A 17969-nucleotide genomic window follows, 5' to 3' on the forward strand; every position below is an offset into this window, starting at 1 on the left:
AGTGTCGCTAGGAAGAGGGAGTGGTGCAGAGCAAGTATGTTTTGTGCCAAGTGTCAGTCCAGTTAGTTTTCTCAAAAAAATGTTCAAATGTGTGTGAACTCTTATGGGACTTAACTGCTAAGGTCATCAGTCCCTAAGCTTACACATTACTTAACCTAAATTATCCTAAGGACAAACACACACACACATGCCAAGATCAGCCGCACAGTCCATGACTGCAGCGCCTTAGACCGCTTTTTTATTATTTTTTTATTGTAATTTCATTTTGTTCGTTTTCGTTCGTTGCATCTGCTCGTGGCGGTCGTCGCAAGACACCCGTTTCAGTTCGTCGTTGATCCATTAACACAGTTTTTCTGTTACAGAGTTCAGCTAACCCTCTGACCGAACACGCTGAGCTACCGTGTTGGCAAAAAAAGTCATGAGGGAGTTATGAACAAGGCTCGTCAGCTTCACAGTCTAACTCCATGACTACTTAACCACGACGCCGCGGTTTTTCTTTCTTTTTTTTTTATTCGTTTTCGTTCGTTGCATCTGCTTGTGGCGGACGTTGCAAGACTCCCGTTTCAGTTCGTCGGTGATCCATTAACTCAGTTTATTTTATTACAGAGGGCAGCCAACACTCTGACCGAACACGCTTAGTTACCGCGCCGGTAGACCGCTCGGATAATCCCGCGCGGCAGTTAGTTTTCTTTTCTGAGAAGGAGTTGCAGGTAACATTCGTGATGATTGCTTCATCATTCTTTTAAAAAAAGAGTTCTTAGAAACAAACAGCAACAACTGTGTCACTGAATCATTAATTCTTGTTTTAATAAAGCGCCTATAAATACTAAACATAATTTATTTTCTGTCATTTTAAAAATTAAAGTGTTAAAAGAAAATTCGTTTCCATTCTAAAGTTAGGCGGTAATGTTGATGATGTTGGGAGGAGCGGGGGGCGAGGGTTACTAGCTAATATCTGGTTGCAGTGGGGGGTAATGGTCTCAAAAAGCGAGGAACTACTGGACTAGTTGTTCGAACAAACTTAACTTCAGATCCTATGTTTGTAAGAGTTTGTTTCATTATTTCCAGAGTTTTTCAGTTTCTTGAAAAGTGTGCTCGTGCATGTCGGTAACGGCGGAGACGACCTGCGACACCCCGCGGCGGGGGTGGTCGGCCGGCCTCCACCTGATTGCCGGCGCCTGGTAGTTCGCCAGCATTCGTGACGTCACGCGGCGGTCGATAGCTGTGCGTGCGGCGGTGCCTGTGGGTGTGTGTGTGTGTGTCCCTGCCGGGAGCAACCCGTGCCGTGCCGACCCGACTAGACTCGCCGACAGTCTGTGCGCGGCTGCCGTGCAGGGAGGTCGCCGTGCAAGTGCCGAGTTAGCGTACGTGGCGTCTTACTAGGGACGAAGCTCCGCGTGTCTCTGTGGATACCTGTGCACCAGCTGCTGTGTCGTCGACGACGGAATCCGAAAGGTATGGCGGCAGCGATTGTTTGTGACGCGAAAATGCGCAATTCGTACAAGTGGACAGTGTCAACCTCCGGCCGAAAATCTTGTTTTAAGACAGCCCTAGACTACGGTATCATTTGCAGCGACATGTCCCCGACACTTTTAGTGATTCATTCGCCCAAAGATCAGTTTACGGTGATGCATTGTTTGTCAACTCAGTATAAGGAAAATGTGATACATTTGCAAAGCACACGTGTGTAAGACAGCAGGACAGGAAAGGTGGTCGGTTGAAGGACACATCCCAGCATTTACCCGAAGTGGTTTAGTAAAACCAGGGAAAGCCTGAAACAGGATGCCTAGACAGAGCACGAGCCTTGATTCTCCCAAGACACGTGTTTTAATAAATGCATTACCTCAGCCAGATATACCTAACATAGTTCGTATGCTTATACATACATGGAACAGGTACTCCTTAGTTAAACGGGCGTATTAGAACACGTATTCGTGGGTTTGCCACAGTACTGCACTTCTGCTTGGTGTCATGTGGCCGTAGCAGGCGAAGAACCGGTTTGCTAATAAAAGGAGTAATCTGTTGCACGAGGCTTGCGGTCGGTGGCTGAAATGTGAAACCCCTACACGGCTGGCAACGTCAAACGAGAAGTGCATAGTATACCAATAGCAATTATTAGAAATGTTACTGTGAATCGCTCATGAAGTAGTCGACGTGTTTGTTACGTAAGTAAATATGTAGCCAGCGTTATGTATAACCACGATAAAACCTCTAAAATCTTTGTTATGCCGCTACTTTTGTCTACCATTCGGCAGTTTTTAGAATTTTGAAATGATGTATACCAGATGTCTAGACATTTAAAATGTCTCATATCCATATAGTGCTCTGATAAGTTGGCCCAGAGCGTGGCACATAATCTAGTCCATAGTTATGTTCTGGGCTATGTGATTTTCCATATCCCAGTTCCTCTTACCCTCCACATCACCAAATAGACGTACAATTTTAAAATACTGTATTCCACATGCCCCACGACAGTAATATTGAAGTAGGCTAGGTGACGACACGCTGTCGAAACTAGCTGCAAAACGACAAAGATTTTAGAAGCTTCATCGAGGTTGGACATGACGCGGTCATTAATGAAACGTGCGGAGCACAACTTAAAGAAGACTTTTAATATTGTCCGTAAGATGATTTCACACATCTGGCGATCCGTCGAAAGTCCAAACCGACAGCAGTCACTATCTTGGGAGTTAACTCCCAGACTGACCAGTAAACTATTTTCAGCAACAAGTGAATTAAACTGTGTGTGGTTCTGTTTCAACAAAACGTGCACCAGGAAGAAAGTGACTGCGCGCGCACACGTACGCACACTCCCACTGTCTTGCACGAGTTACTGTGTTAGTTCCGCCGTTAACGTACTGAAAAATAGCTTTGTCTACACTATCAAGTAAGCTTGACGTTGGTCATTTAATTCTGAGCGCTGTGGTATTTGCCGAGGAAACGGAATAAAAACAGTTCCTGTCTGCGAACAGTTACTATGTTAGTGTCATCCTGTGATGAAAATATATTGCACCGACTGACACACGTACATTCCTAGCTGAAGCTCAGGAGAGTATCTTCCTGTGCAATACAGGGTTCCCCAAACTATTCTGCAGTAACAATGGCGTTCCGATACAGTATCTGCATTTCGTACCACGTGCTTCGTGTTACACAACTGAGGTCATAAATATAGTAAAAGTTGCATGCATCTGCTGCATGAAATACTGAAGTAAACGAAGTTGTGATTTTAGAGCTTGCACATCTTGTTCCTAATATACTGTGCCCTGCGAACCTCAGTCCGACATTTTGATGAAAATATTTTTTTAATTTTTTTGATTTCTGTATTATTAATGATAAAACTGAAGTAATAATGAAATAAAACAAGCTTTTATCATATTTAATAAATTTTATTAACCTCCCATCAAAGTACCAGGACGCTCAAAATGTTCCTTCAGAGTTAAGTTTGGGAGCCCCTGTACAATCAGTGAAATGTAATGAAACCTTCAATCGTCGCCGAGAGTAACACACTTGGGAACTGATCTGAAGCCTGCTAAACCGGTCTTAGACAGTAGAAAGCACCTCCACGTCTGTTAGCGGACTGAGGTTCGCAGAACACAGTATATTAGGAACAAGATGTGCAAGCTCTTAAATCACAACTTCGTTTACTTCAGTATTTCATGCAGCAGATGCATGCAACTTGTACTATATTTATGACCTCAGTTGTGTAACATGAAGCACGTGGTACGAAATGCAGATACTGTATCTACATATGAAATGCTATTTCAGTAGCCGCCGTGGCTGACTAGCTTTTCCTGTAGAAAGTGCAGTTCTCTCTCTCACGTCGTTTGTCAAATAGACGACACTGAGTTCCTTGCAGCTCTGACTTTTACCAAATTATTTTCGTTGCGCGACTCTTCACGTATTTTGCTCTTGCATGTGGTCTTGATATGAAAGTATCCTGTCGATAACTGTTTCTTTGTGGTAGTGAAGTGACTACTTTTAACGATTTCTACTTTACTTGAAGCATCGTGCGTATTTTGCCTAGACTTGTTTTAGATTTCTTTCGTACTTGTTGCTCCAGCGACCTACAGGTACTGATTAAGTGGATGACCTGCAATTTTAGAAGGGTTATTACCCTGTCCTCCTCCCACCATGGTTAAAGTCGACATGTAAATATTAAGAGAATAGCGTATCACATTGAAAAAAAAAAGTTCTCTGTATTATTTCAGTTCATGATTCTAGAATAAAAACCCACTGACGATGGCTAAATGGGCGACGAAAGTTGATTCTAGGAGACACGGAAATCATATTCTTACTCAGGAAAGCGTACAAAGTATTATTCCTGGATCGGACCAAAACTGATTAATGGTATACGTTAAATTTAACTATGCAGATAGTGAAAGTGCAGTTAATGTCGATACTAAGCTATTAAGATAAAAGTTCTGATAGTCCAGTCCAGATTTGGATTTTTAAGGGACTGATCACTAGTTAGTAGATAAAATGAAGCTGCAGCTGTCCAACTGAAATCGACAAAGCTCTGATTTATACCATCCACATTCTAGCTACAGCTTTACCTTCTGGGGTAGTGAAGTAAGATGCTCATACTTGAAGAAATACAGCAACCAGGCATGTTTGAAAGCTTTATTTACGTCAATACACATTGTGGGCTTTCACCCATCTTAAGTTCGCGTAATACACTTGTATCCTCACACAACATTGTTTTTGTCGACTGCGTTTTGGACGCTTGAACTGCTGGTCATTCTGTAACTAGTTGCTCGTTTTTTTTTTTTTCACATTTATGTACATAGGCGGCACACTTTTGGATCCAGGGACGCAGCGCAGCATTCGCCATGACGGCACCAGTATACGCAAAAAGTGTGTGCGCCATGCGTTTGAGTCGTCGGGAAACGAGGAGCTAAAAGTTAAAGAATAAACAATTGTAGTATTCGGAATGCAGTCGTTAAAAACTCTACACTGACTATTGGTGAAAGGCCGATAAACTTTTTGACGTAAATGAAGCTACATAAACAGAGGGTGGTTGCGATACTTCTTTAAGTAACTGATACTTTAGCTTCGGAGCTCAGTAGCCATTAACAGTACGAAAAGGTTTCTTTCATAGAGACCGTTACCAGCTAAAAGATTTGTTGCAGCACGTTTGGATGTGTAAACCTAATCTTCAGGCTATGATGGTAATGCAAAAGCATTTAACAAAAGTACTTACAGATATTAAAGTTGTTCTCTACAGTGTTGGCAGAGCAAGTGAAAGAAAACGTAATATGAAGGAATATTCACTTCGTTTGTTGGTCCGCTATTGAAGAAAATTAATACTTACGTTTTCGTACGATATCTGGGAGCATGCTTCTTGTGATGCTATTTCTACTTGAGCTTGTTAACCACTGTTTATAAACAATACCAAGGAGCCATAGCAATGCAGAAGACTGAATTTGGATGGCGGTTATCGATGATATAAAAGATTTTCGATTATATCTTTTTTTTTAAACAGCGGTTCGAATGGGCTGTTAATGCCGCCCAAGATAAACGGTTTCTGAAATAACCAATTTTAGGTTTTTTATTTCTGTTACATACTGTTATAAACGTAGAAATCGAACAAAGGTTGAAAAATTTTGACTCCAACAATTTCAAGATACATACAATCAAAAATATTAAATTAAATAGGCAAATAAAAAACTGTCCACCATTGGCTGCTTTTCTCGAAAAGTGATGAGTGCTTGACTACTACAAAAAAATCACCAGTATTCTGCTATTGATTCTAATTTCCTGAAACTCTGCTCAAAAAATAATGTTGTAATTGGGGATGATACTACTATTTGGCCATAATAAATAGTCAATGCTAAAGGGTGAAAACTGAGGTTTAAAGACTATTTTGCGTGTTAGTTTGTTCGTTTTCAAGGGCCAAAAGCAGATAACGCATGTTGTGTAGACAGGCCTTATATTATATCGCAGGTTTGTTGTGGCTACTCTCGTTTTTAATCTTTAAAGGCAAATAGAGCATTGTACATCGCTGATACTGCACTTCGTAAAATACTTCCAGATTAGGGATGGTGCCATTCTGTAATACAGCGGATGTTTGACGACGGCAATGAGAAACTGCCATACATACTAGATGAAAGTCCTGCACACTGCATGAACACGCGTACCATCCAGTGAACCACGCCCCATGGTACATTACAGTCTGAGGAGTGCTGTACCAAACCTTACGCCATTTGTTTGTTGCCCGTTTGTGTCGTCAATGTCATTAAGACAGCACTGGTTGCTTTTCCCATTTCCTATAATGCAATATTTCAAAGCATTGTACATTTTACTAATAAAAGCTACCCGTTCTTTAAAAATAGTTTTTTACCCGGTAATTACCAAAAAACACCTGACCTAACAAATACCGAAAAATATGGGTTATTCAGAACTAAAGTACCGGTATCAGTTTTAACCAGTCGGTTTTTCCCATCTTTAAACTGAATATACTGCAGCAAGATAGCCATTTAATACAAGAAGTGAGCTTTTAAAATTCTTTGTGTTGAATAGCAGACCAGCAAACGACGTGAATATTGCCTCACATTAGGTTTTCCTTCTTTCACCGCAGAATAACAGCATGACATGCAAAGATTATACAGAACAACTTTTATACTCGTAGATGTGTGCTTTTGTTGAATGTTTTTGTGTTGCCATTGTGTACTGAAGACGTTTATACCTCAAAACATGTTACTTCAATAAGTAATGTAAGACAAGAAAGCTTTTATTTCCTAGTGACCTCCAAAAAGCATTTTCGTATGTTTGAAACAGTCGCCGTCGGTTAAGTCAATACAGCTTTAAATCGCCTTTAACAAGGTTAACAGAAACATCCTTTGTGATAGTGCTGCAGTTACTGCGTAATCGTTTGGAACGCACTTGTCCTAAAGACCAAAGGAAAAAAAAATCTATTTGTTAAATGAGAAAGCCGGCCGCGGTGGTCTAGCGGTTCTGGCGCTGCAGTCTGGAACCGCGGGACTGCTACGGTCGCAGGTTCGAATCCTGCCTCGGGCATGGGTGTGTGTGATGTCCTTGGGTTAGTTAGGTTTAAGTAGTTCTAAGTTCTAGGGGACTTATGACCGAAGATGTTGAGTCCCATAGTGCTCAGAGCCATTTGAACAATTTTTTTTAAAATGAGAAACTGTAGCTTGAAATAGCAGGTAACTTGGTTCGATGGAAAGAGATATTAGCGTGAAACAGAACCCCACGTGAAATTAGTGTTGTAAATAGCAGTAACCTCCCAGGTAGTTGGACCTTTAAGGACATACCGCTGACGAGTGAGTGTGTTGGCGTTGGGGAGACTAGCGAGCTGACTCGGTTTCCGCGAACGCAGCTGTTGGCGGAACTGCTTTCAAGTAGGCGCTTCGGCCGGCCGTGACCGCGTGAGCAGGCAGGGAGAGAGAGGAGAGGAGAGGAGGGAACAAAGGAACGTCTGCAGGCAGCCGCGCGTGCCGGCGCCACGACGAGCTGTCTGCTCACGTTCCCAAGGTGTGCTAGCTGGGCGAGAGGACACTTCGTTGTTTTCTTCCGCAGAAATTAGATTCAATCCCGTATTTTGACTACAAAGTATCTCGTTGCATTGGCGTGAATGCTTCTGCATCCCATGGATTTGAGCGGCCTCGCGCACACAGCTGCAGTTGTCAGTTGTTTTTTTTTTTACTTTATTGTTATTTTAAAACCTGTACAACAGGCAGGCTGTCAGCAGCATGCTGCGCTGCTCTTCAGCCATAGAATACACAATGAGAAAAAAAAACGGGAAGAATACACATAAGTTCCAGAACGGAGGGCAATAAAACAGTAGGCACATAAAGACAAACATGGAGCCGTTCACACTCGACGATAATCCACACGGCAAACTTTTGAAACGACGCACAAATACAGAAGATGGCGATGGCACAGGTGAACGAAGGAGTGCGACGGTGAACACTAAACACGACGGCACACACGAGACACTGAGGGCGATGATCTCCGGCGCGCGAAAGTCCACGTAGCGTGTGCGAGTCCGGTGACCTGCCAAGGAAGGAGGAGGGGGGGTGGGAGAGGGAGAGGGGAGAGCAGAGATGCCATGGGCAGAGGAGATAGGAGGAAGGGGGAGGGGAAGCCTGGGGGAAGAGGGATGGAGGAAGAGGGATGGGGGGAAAAGGAGTGAGAAGGGAGGGAGGGAGCCTAAAGGAAAGCACACCGGAAGTGGGGGGGGGGCAGGATCAAAGTTGATAGGAGGGGTAGATGGAGGGGAGGAGGACATCATCAGGGAGGGGGAGCTGGCGGAAGCCACCTTGGGAGAGGGTAAGGAGGGTGGAGAGATGGAGGCCGGGTGGGACGTGGCTATACAGGCGCGGCAGCGGGCGGGGGTAGGAGAGGATAGGCGAGACAAGCGGGTGAGGAGGATCGAGTCTGCGGGAGATGTACAGGATCCGTATCCTTTCAAGGAAAAGGAGGAGGTGGGGGAATGGAATGAGATCGTACAGGATCTGCGTGGGGGAGGGGAGACGGATGCAATAGGCGAGGCGGAGAGCATGGCGTTCAAGGATTTGAAGGGATTTATAAAAGGTAGGGGGGGGGGGCGCAGTTCCAGGCCGGATGGGCGTAACAAAGGATAGGGCGGACGAGGGATTTATAGGTGTGGAGGATGGTGGAGGGGTCCAGACCCCACGTACGGCCGGAAAGGAGCTTGAGGAGACGGAGTCGGGAGTGTGCCTTGGCTTGGATTGTCCGGAGATGGGGGTCCAGGAGAGGCGACGGTCGAGGGTGACGCCAAGGTACTTAAGGGTGGGAGTGAGGGCGATAGGACGGCCATAGATGGTAAGATAGAAATCAAGGAGGCGGAAGGAAGGGGTGGTTTTGCCTACAATGATCGCCTGGGTTTTGGAGGGATTGGTCTTGAGCAACCACTGGTTGCACCAAGCGGTGAACCGGTCAAGATGGGATTGGAGAAGGTGTTGGGAGCGCTGCAGGGTGGGGGCAATGGTAAGGAAGGCGGGGTCATCGGCAAACTGGAGAAGGTGGACGGGGGGTGACGGCGGTGGCAAGTCCGCCGTATACAAAAGGTACAGAAGGGGGGAGAGGACGGAGCCTTGGGGCACATCGGCGGAGGGGAAAAAGGTGTAGGAATCCGTGTTATGGATGGTGACGTAGGAAGGACGTTGGGAGAGAAAGGAGCCGATCAGACGGACGTAGTTAATGGGAAGGGCGAAGGTTTGGAGTTTGAAGACGAGACCGGAATGCCAGACGCGGTCATAAGCACGTTCGAGGTCCAGGGAGAGGAAGATTGCGGAGCGACGGGAATTAAGCTGGTCGGAAAGGAGATGAGTGAGGTGAAGGAGAAGGTCGTCGGAAGAGGACGGCCGAAAGCCACACTGGGTAACGGGAAGGAGGCGGTGCTGGCGGAGATGCTGGTGGATGTTTCAGGTGAGGATAGATTCCAGGACCTTGCTGAAGACCGAGGTAAGGCTGATGGGACGGTAGGAGGAGACAGCGGACGGCGGTTTGCCAGGTTTAAGGAACATCAGGATGCGGGAGGTTTTCCACAGGTTGGGGTAGTAATCGGTGGACAGGACTACATTGTAGAGCCTGGCGAGAGTGGAGGGGAAAGCGACAGGAGCTTCACGAAGGTGACGGTAGGTGACACGATTGTGACCAGGAGCGGTGGCAGTTATCAGCTGCTGCCCTGAGCTATAACCGCTGCGCGGGGCTTGCGACGAGAACTGCGCATGCGTAGAAGTGCTGAGAATAGGAAGCCGAGTCACGCGGCAACTGAACAGTCACGTCGCACTCCTCGATACTGAGCGATGTAAGTGACGGACCGTCCGTTTTCAACAAACGGCCATGGGTGTCAGCAAGCGGAAGAGCACGAGAGGCCGACTGGCCAGACGATCGTTTTCTCGTTCAGTCTGTTTTTCAGTGGAATGAAACAACCGAATGCAACTGTATGAATGTTTTCCAATAACTCTTCGGGTTTAAGTGGTTTCATTCAATATGTCAACAGATACACAAGACTTACGATTAAATCAGTTATATGAATGCTTTCAATCTCCTGGTTTGAGTGATTGCACTTCATACTTCTTCAGTTATACAGGGTGGTCCATTGATAGTGACCGGGCCAAATATCTCACGAAATAAGCGTCAAACGAAAAAACTAAAAAGAACGAAACTTGTCTAGCTTGACGGGGGAAACCAGATGGCGCTATGGTTGGCCCGCTAGATGGCGCTGCCATAGGTCAAACGGATATCAACTGCGTTTTTTAACTAGGAACCCTCATTTTTTGTTACACATTCGTGTAGTACGTAAAGAAATATGACTGTTTCAGTTGGACTACTTTTTTCGCTTTGTGATAGATGGCGCTGTAATAGTCACAAACATAAGGCTCACAATTTTAGACGAACAGTTGGTAACAGGTAGCTTTTTAAATTGAAATACAAAACGTAGGTACGTTTGAACATTTTATTTCGGTTGTTCCAATGTGATACATGTGCCTTTGTGAACTTATTTCTGAGAACACATACTGTTACAGCGTTATTGCCTGTAAATACCACATTAATACAATAAATGCTCAAAATGATGGCCGTCAACCTCAATGCATTTGGCAATACGTGTAAAGACATTCCTCTCAACAGCGAGTAGTTCGCCTTCCGTAATGTTCGCACATGCATTGACAATGCGCTGTCGCATGTTCTCAGGCGTTGTCGGTGGATCACGATAGCAAACATCCTTCAACTTTCCCCACAGAGAGAAATCCGGGGACGTGAGATCCGGTGAACGTGCGGGCCAATCCACCTGTCATGAAATATGTTATTCAATACCGCTTCAACCGCACGCGAGCTATGTGCCGGACATCCATCATGTTGGAAGTATATCGCCATTCTGTCATGCAGTGAAACATCTTGTAGTAACATCGGTAGAACATTACGTAGGAAATCAGCATACATTGCACCATTTAGATTGCCATCGATAAAATGGGGGCCAGTTATCCTTCCTCCATAATGCCGCACGATAAATTAACCCGCCAAGGTCGCTGATGTTCCACTTGTCGCAGCCATCGTGGATTTTGTCTTGCCCAATAGTGCATATTAATGCCGGTTTACGTTACCGCTGTTGGTGAATGACCCTTCAACGCTAAATAGAACGCGTGCAAAAAATCTGTCATCGTCCCGTAATTTCTCTTGTACCCAGTGGCAGATCTGTACACGACGTTCAAAGTCGTCGCCATGCAATTCCTGGTGCATAGAAATATGGTGCGGGTGCAATCGATGTTGATGCAGCATTCTCAACACAGACATTTTTGAGATTCCCGATTCTCGCGCAGTTGGTCTGCTACTGATGTGCGGATTAGCCGCGACAGCAACTAAAACACCTACTTGGGCATCATCATTTGTTGCAAGTCGTGGCTGACTTTTCACATGTTGCTGAACACTTCCTGTTTCCTCAAATAGCGTAACTATCCGGCGGACTGTCCGGACACTTGGGTGATGTCGCCCAGGATACCGAGCAGCATACATAGCACACGCCCGTTGGGCATTTTGATCACAATAGCCACACATCAACACGATATCGACCTTTTCCGCAATTGGTAAACGGTCCATTTTAACACGGGTAATGTATCACGAAGCAAATACCGTCCGCGCTGGCGGAATGTTACGTGATACCACGTACTTATACATTCGTGACGGTTGCAGCGCCATCTGTGTAATAAAAATTGGGGGTTCCTATTTAAACAAAAAACAAAAAAAAAAACGCAGTTGATATCCGTTTGACCTACGGCAGAGCCATCTAGCGGGCCAACCATAGCGCCATCTGGTTTCCGCCTTCAAGCTAGACGAGTTTCGCTCTTTGTAGTTTTTCGTTTGATGCTTATTTTGTGACATATTTGTCCCGGTCACTATCAAAGGACCACCCTGTATGTGGGGGCGTTCAATAAGTACTGCAACAAATCTCTTTTCTGGAAGCATAATTGTTTTATTCAGGATTCCAATACACGATATTATTCCCCACTCTTCCGGCTATAAAAACCTATTTTTCAACATAAGCTCCATTCAGTGCAACGGCCTTACGTCACGTTACTGGTCGCTGTAGTATGGTCGGAGCCCACGTCTTGCTGCATGAGTAACCTCCCTCGTAACATGCAAGCAATACCGCGTAGCTGATCCTCCGGTGCTCTTGGAGTGGCGTAACTGGTGGAAGACTGTCAGCAGTACCAACACACACATCCAGCTGTGCAACGAATTATTTGATCCTGATCGATCGATCAACTCGACTGAGTGTGTCCGCACGTTCCAACTTTTACGAGTCACAGCTGTGTGCGGCCGGCCGGCGCACGGGAGCTGCGAGGTCTCCGTAGTATTCTGCAAGCGCCTATGAAGATCTGCGATACTGCGGTTGTCCGTCAAGAGGCCGTTGTGGCCGAGCGGTTCTAGGCGCTTCAGTCCGGAACTGTGGTGCTGCGACGGTCGCAGGTTCGAATCCTGCCCCGGGCATGGATGTGTGTGATCTCCTTAGGTTAGTTGGGTTTAAGTAGTTACACGTCTAGGGGACTAATGACCTCAGATGTTAAGGCCCATAATGCTTAGAGCCATGTGAAGCATTTGAACCGCCAAAAGAAACTAAATGACAGCTCTCTGCTTCTAACGCACCTTCGTTACAGACACCATTTTGCAGGCTATGTGTAGCGCCTTCACTTACATCGGAACTACATGAAACTATGTAGGCTGAAGCGGGAATATTCCACGATGTTCCACAACAAATGTCACTCGAAATTGGCCGAAAAAAAAGTGTTGCATTATTTATTGAAGGCCCCTCGTACACGAGTCATGACTAAAGTCGCTAGCTTTTTTAAGGCACAAATAACGCATCTTATTTCAAGGAGAAACAAATAAAACGTAACTCTTAAAAACAGTGTTTTCAAAATTTATGTATTTATTCACTTAAATAAAACTTGTTTCGTAGTTCTGGCATTAATATGAATTTTTGGCTGCTTTAAAAGGTTAATAACTTGTGCTACATTATAATTTTGTTTAAATAAATGAACTATTGCTTTTTTATTTAAATTACTGAAACTGCATCTCTTCGTGCTGATTTGCACCCGTTATTGACAATTCTTATTCGGTAAATACTACTGCCGTGCATGGGAAGCAAAAAAGATACAATTTTTTATTTGTTTGGTGACTTAATCACTTGCTTTTCAGACAAACTGTCTCATCTCGGAAGTATTATTTTCCCGAGAAATACCATTAATTCGCATTTTTTAAAAATTTCTTTAATGTAGTTTCACAACGTGAATCGTCCTTGTGGATACCATAAATAGCACTGAACTTTTCCTGAGGATCACTTTCTATCCAGTCATATTTCTTCCATTTGCATGCCACTGAGCGTTCCGGTATTCAGATCCAGATAGAGGAGGAGGAGGAGGAGGAGATCAGTTTTTATCGTGCCGTCGACAGCGAGGTCATTAGAGACGGAGCACAAGTTTGGAGTAGGGAAGGAAATCAGCCGTGCCCTTTTCAAAGGAACCATCCCGGCATTTGCCTCAAGCGATTTAGGGAAATCACGTAAAACCTGAATCAGGGTGGCCTGACGCGGGTTTGAACCGTAGTCCTCCCGAGTGGGAGTCCAGTGTGCTAACCACTGTCCAGACAGAGTTCGCTATTACAGTAAGTAAAAACCTATTCATAATAACGGACGAAAAACTGAAATAAAAGCTATTTATTGGCACCCAATAAAAACCAAATAGCGGAACGAAAATAACAATGACGACAGGTGATAACATAGCTCTCGGAACTGAACGCGCCAGGAATCAGGCGACTGCGTCAACTATTCTCATCAGATTGCTTTCACAGGCTGGTTTCGCTCAAAAAATGAATGGTCAAATCAATACGCAAAATTACAACAGATTAAGTCAATTGTTTTCATTCGGTTGTTCCCATCATTACAGAGTTTATTTTCATTTCTGCATTCTCATACACTTCCAGAAATCGTTCATGATTCTGTTAAACAGCAGCTTAGACCTAAGGTCACCATACTTTTTTACCAGTGGGCTATCAACTGACAAAATGACGAGCACGGGCTTCATCATAGCCGTACAGTATCAAGACACAATTTAAAAAACTGACCATGCTAAATTTAAGCCACAGAGCAGTCAGAAAGCCCCCCACACAAGCGAGGGTCTCCCGGTTTTTAAAACATAAAATTTAAATGTAAATTGTGTCACAAAGTGCCGTGTTTCAGATGTTTTATGAGGCATATTCAAGAACAGTCGGCGGGCCGGACAAAGAGACTGCGGCCCATAGCTTGGCGACCCCTGGTTTAGACGATTCTAGCATAAAGCGGACGGTCACAGTGAAAAATACGGCGGTTTCAGCAATCGCTACATAACACTGTTCAAGGGAAATTGCGCAGTTTCCTTCGGCGCAGTTGTGTTGTTGTGCTGACCTGACTCAAGGCAGATAAGAACCTTCGCAAAACAAAGATTCTTTTCTCTGTCAATTCCCCGTACCTGCTGTAGTTGGGTAAAGATCCGACGTATGCAGACTATTGAGGTTCACGTGGCAGATGGTGGGATTTGTCCCCGAAGAAAGCGATCGCGGTACACAGTAAGTGTGCTCGTTCCAAATGCAGCAAAGCCTTTTTGCAAAAACCAGTCATTTGCAACTAGTGGTTTTACCGCTTGGTCGCAACGGCGAGTTGCAGTGAATGCGGCTGTCATCATGACAGTGGTTACTAATAATAAAAGAATGAAGGATGACTTGGCACCCTTTCCGTATCAAACGGCTGATAATCTGTTCCTTGACCCTGTAGGCGTCTTCAGCCCCTTTTACACGATCGACTGTCTCGGTCGAATGCTCCAGGTAAGTGCGTCTACTGCAGCGCCCCTGACGTTCTATTCTCTACTTAAGACTTGTCTGTTTTGAGTGCTCATTTTCGTTTACACGTCAGCGCAAAAATTTCCGGTGTCCTGAGAGCTGTCTGCTGAGCAGTTCAGCATCTGGATGGTGAAAGTGATGTTATGAGGGACTAGCCTTTTTACAGAAAAATGGATATAGTGACAAAACGTAGGTACAAGCAATGACAATAAGAGTTCATTAATGACCAAAGTAGAATTCGTAGTCCAAGTTCTTGTTAACGGTCATGTGGTAAATTCTCTTCACTCACGAGAACTGAAAGAAAAGGAAAAGTGTCCTCCAAACATTTCTGGACATACAGTACACGTGTATTTGCTTGAGAAGATACGTACTTGCAAACACATCCGACAATATGGAGAACGCAGTAAATAGTGCCTTTTTGCTTTATACTTTGTATCTTGTTTTCCTGCTAAGTGCCAAATAACACTGAAAATAATTTTTCTTATTCAGTAAATCTCACTTTTTCGCTGTTGAATTAATTTTCATTAAAACACATTTATCTGTTTATATTTTTATTTCTGCATAATATAGGTTTTTTTCTCTGTAAATCATAAATACTTTGTGCTTTCAGGTATTTCGTTTCTTGTAGGAGAACATTAGTAGGATAAAAATATCGGAACCTTATGTAACTTTTCAGTGTGCCACGAAAACAAAGGAAAAACACAGTAAAGATTAAGAAGACACGGACCATAAAATAAATTTCCATAATAGGAGTGAGCTCGACAACAATAGGTTATAACTTCCAATGTTAGCGGACGTCGCTCGACTCCCTTCTCTATGCGCATGCACAGTGTGCAGTATACTCGGATATTTAGAACTCCACGTTCGGCACAGTCCACAGATCATTGACGTCACAGACACAGTCGCCTCGTGGTTGGTTGCTGATTCACACGCATGCACGAAAGGCACACGCACTCCCAGTAATATATTTTGACCAGGAAGACTTCGTGTAAAACGGGTTTTTGGCGCATACTCGCAGAGGTTTGTTGTATAGCCGATGATACCATTAATAAAAAAAATGGACAAGGGATAACTACAGCCAGTGAAGTTAAACATGAAATTATATTGTAAACCAGAGGAAACAAATTGAGGCAGTTCTGTCACACAATTAGTTGTTTGCACACAGTTACAAACGATTTGGCGAGCTGTCTTCCTGCTGTTCGCAAGGTGTTACACAAAGGCATTAAGGTAGTCAGTAAAAATGAAACCGAAAACCAGTAAGTAGAGAGCGAGAAATAATGGCGAGAGCTGAACCTCGAACATGATAAATGGAATCTACGGGAATCGATATACGTTAGAGAAACAGGGAGGGAGGGGGAGGGCGGCCCTTTGAAGCTTATTGCATTACTGTTGACGGACTGGGAGTGGCGCATGCAAGCGAGGGATTCGTATGACTGCACGAGTGCAGCAACCATGGCTGCTGCACGTTCCCGACCTCCTGTCGTGTTAGTTGACTGCTGTCTACCCCGTACATGTTGCTGCATTATAGGGTTGTAAAAGTATCGTACGCAACCGTAGTGTGTCATAAGTAAGCGTAGTGGCTTTGGTCAGTTAAGGTCGTACCGCGTCACCTGTACGTTAGCCATGTTGCATAACTTTCGGGCGTTAGGTAACCTACAGAGTTATCCCCCAGTCTGTTAAATAAAAGTTAACAGTATTTACAGCAAATGTCAATGTTTAATTCAGGTTTTATTCGAAAACTGTTCATTTGGAACATGAAACAGAGGGGCGTTAAAGATAAAGAAAACAATACATAAGAGGGCTGGAATTTAAATAGTGGTAACTATTTATTCACAACCGATACAAAAGAGTTACATATTTGCACCTGTTACTGTCCTTCAAAGTAGTCACCAGCGTTGTGTAGAACCCGTTGCCAGCGATGTGGAAGGCGCAGTATACCGTTAACAGAGACTGTTCTGTTGACGGTGCGAATGGAGCGCTCTACTACCTGTCGAATCTTTGGAACAGTTCTGAAGCGAATGCCACGAAGTGATTCCTTCATCTTCGGTATCAAATCGAAGTCACAAGGACGTAAGTCAGGGAAGTATGGTGGATGGTACAGTGCTTCCCAGTCCCATCGACCGAACAGAGCAGCCACAGCTTGCACTGTATGTGCCCGCGCATTGTCGTGCAAAATGATGGGTGGGTTGCGCAGAAAGTGTCGCCGTTTCTTTCTTGTATCTTGGAAGACCTTGATGACACTGTCGTGCTGTACGACCTCTGGCACATTTAATCTTGATCCAACTTCGTTGTTCCTGTTTCGAGAACATAATGACGCCATTACGTTAGACCGCTCGCTCATAAGTGATAGCGTTTCCCTCTATGGTGCGCACGGCGGTGACAGGTCTTTGGCGGTGACGTAGGACGGGCGAGTCCATTTGATCGGAGGTAATGTAGGTATGTCAAAAACGTCTATCAGCGACAAAAGTAATTCCATTGCATAGTGTCTCCACAGCAGTGTTGCCACTAAGTTCCAACCTACATACTTATCATACAGCGCTAGAGAGCGCAATTTATTCGACAAAAAAGTAAAACAAAAGAAAACCAAAACAAAATTATATCAAATCTCGCCTCAGTACTTCGTCGAACTTATATAAAACTTGTTTATTATTCAGAAACAGCTTTCGCATTTATCAGTAGTAAAAGTGTAAGTAGGCTGTTTGTTTTCTTATTGGCAACGTTACGTAGCGCTCTGTATGAAAATCACTGGCTGTGCTGTGTGCAGTCTGTGGCCAGTTTGCATTGTTGTCTGCCATTGTAGTGTTGGGCAGCTGGACATGAACAGCGCGTAGCGTTGCGCAGTTGGAGGTGAGCCGCCAGCAGTGGTGGATGTGGGGAGAGAGATGGCGGAGTTTTGAAATTTGTAATACTGGATGGCATGAACTGCTATGTATATTATGATTTTTCAACACTATTAAGGTAAATACATTGTTTGTTCTCTTTAAAAATCTTTCATTTGCTAACTATGCCTATCAGTAATTAGTGCCTTCAGTAGTTTGAATCTTTTATTTAGCTGGCAGTAGTGGCGCTCGCTGTATTGCAATAGTTCAGGTAACCAAGATTTTTGTGAGGTA

At 44.4% G+C, this 17969-nt stretch overlaps 1 protein-coding gene across 2 annotated transcripts in view; it reads left to right on the top strand.

Moving 5' to 3' along the window:
* The first annotated feature begins 1322 nt into the window (after window positions 1–1322).
* LOC126162585 (probable multidrug resistance-associated protein lethal(2)03659) overlaps window positions 1323–17969 on the top strand; it is a 280738-nt gene continuing 264091 nt past the window's right edge. For both annotated transcript variants that reach the window (XM_049919181.1, XM_049919183.1), the window contains exon 1: window positions 1323–1455. The gene's annotated coding sequence lies outside the window, so the exon portion shown is untranslated. The remainder of the gene's footprint in view (window positions 1456–17969) is intronic.

The sequence above is a fragment of the Schistocerca cancellata genome, chromosome 2, assembly GCF_023864275.1.
Source record: "Schistocerca cancellata isolate TAMUIC-IGC-003103 chromosome 2, iqSchCanc2.1, whole genome shotgun sequence".
Taxonomy (NCBI): Eukaryota; Metazoa; Arthropoda; class Insecta; order Orthoptera; family Acrididae; genus Schistocerca; species Schistocerca cancellata.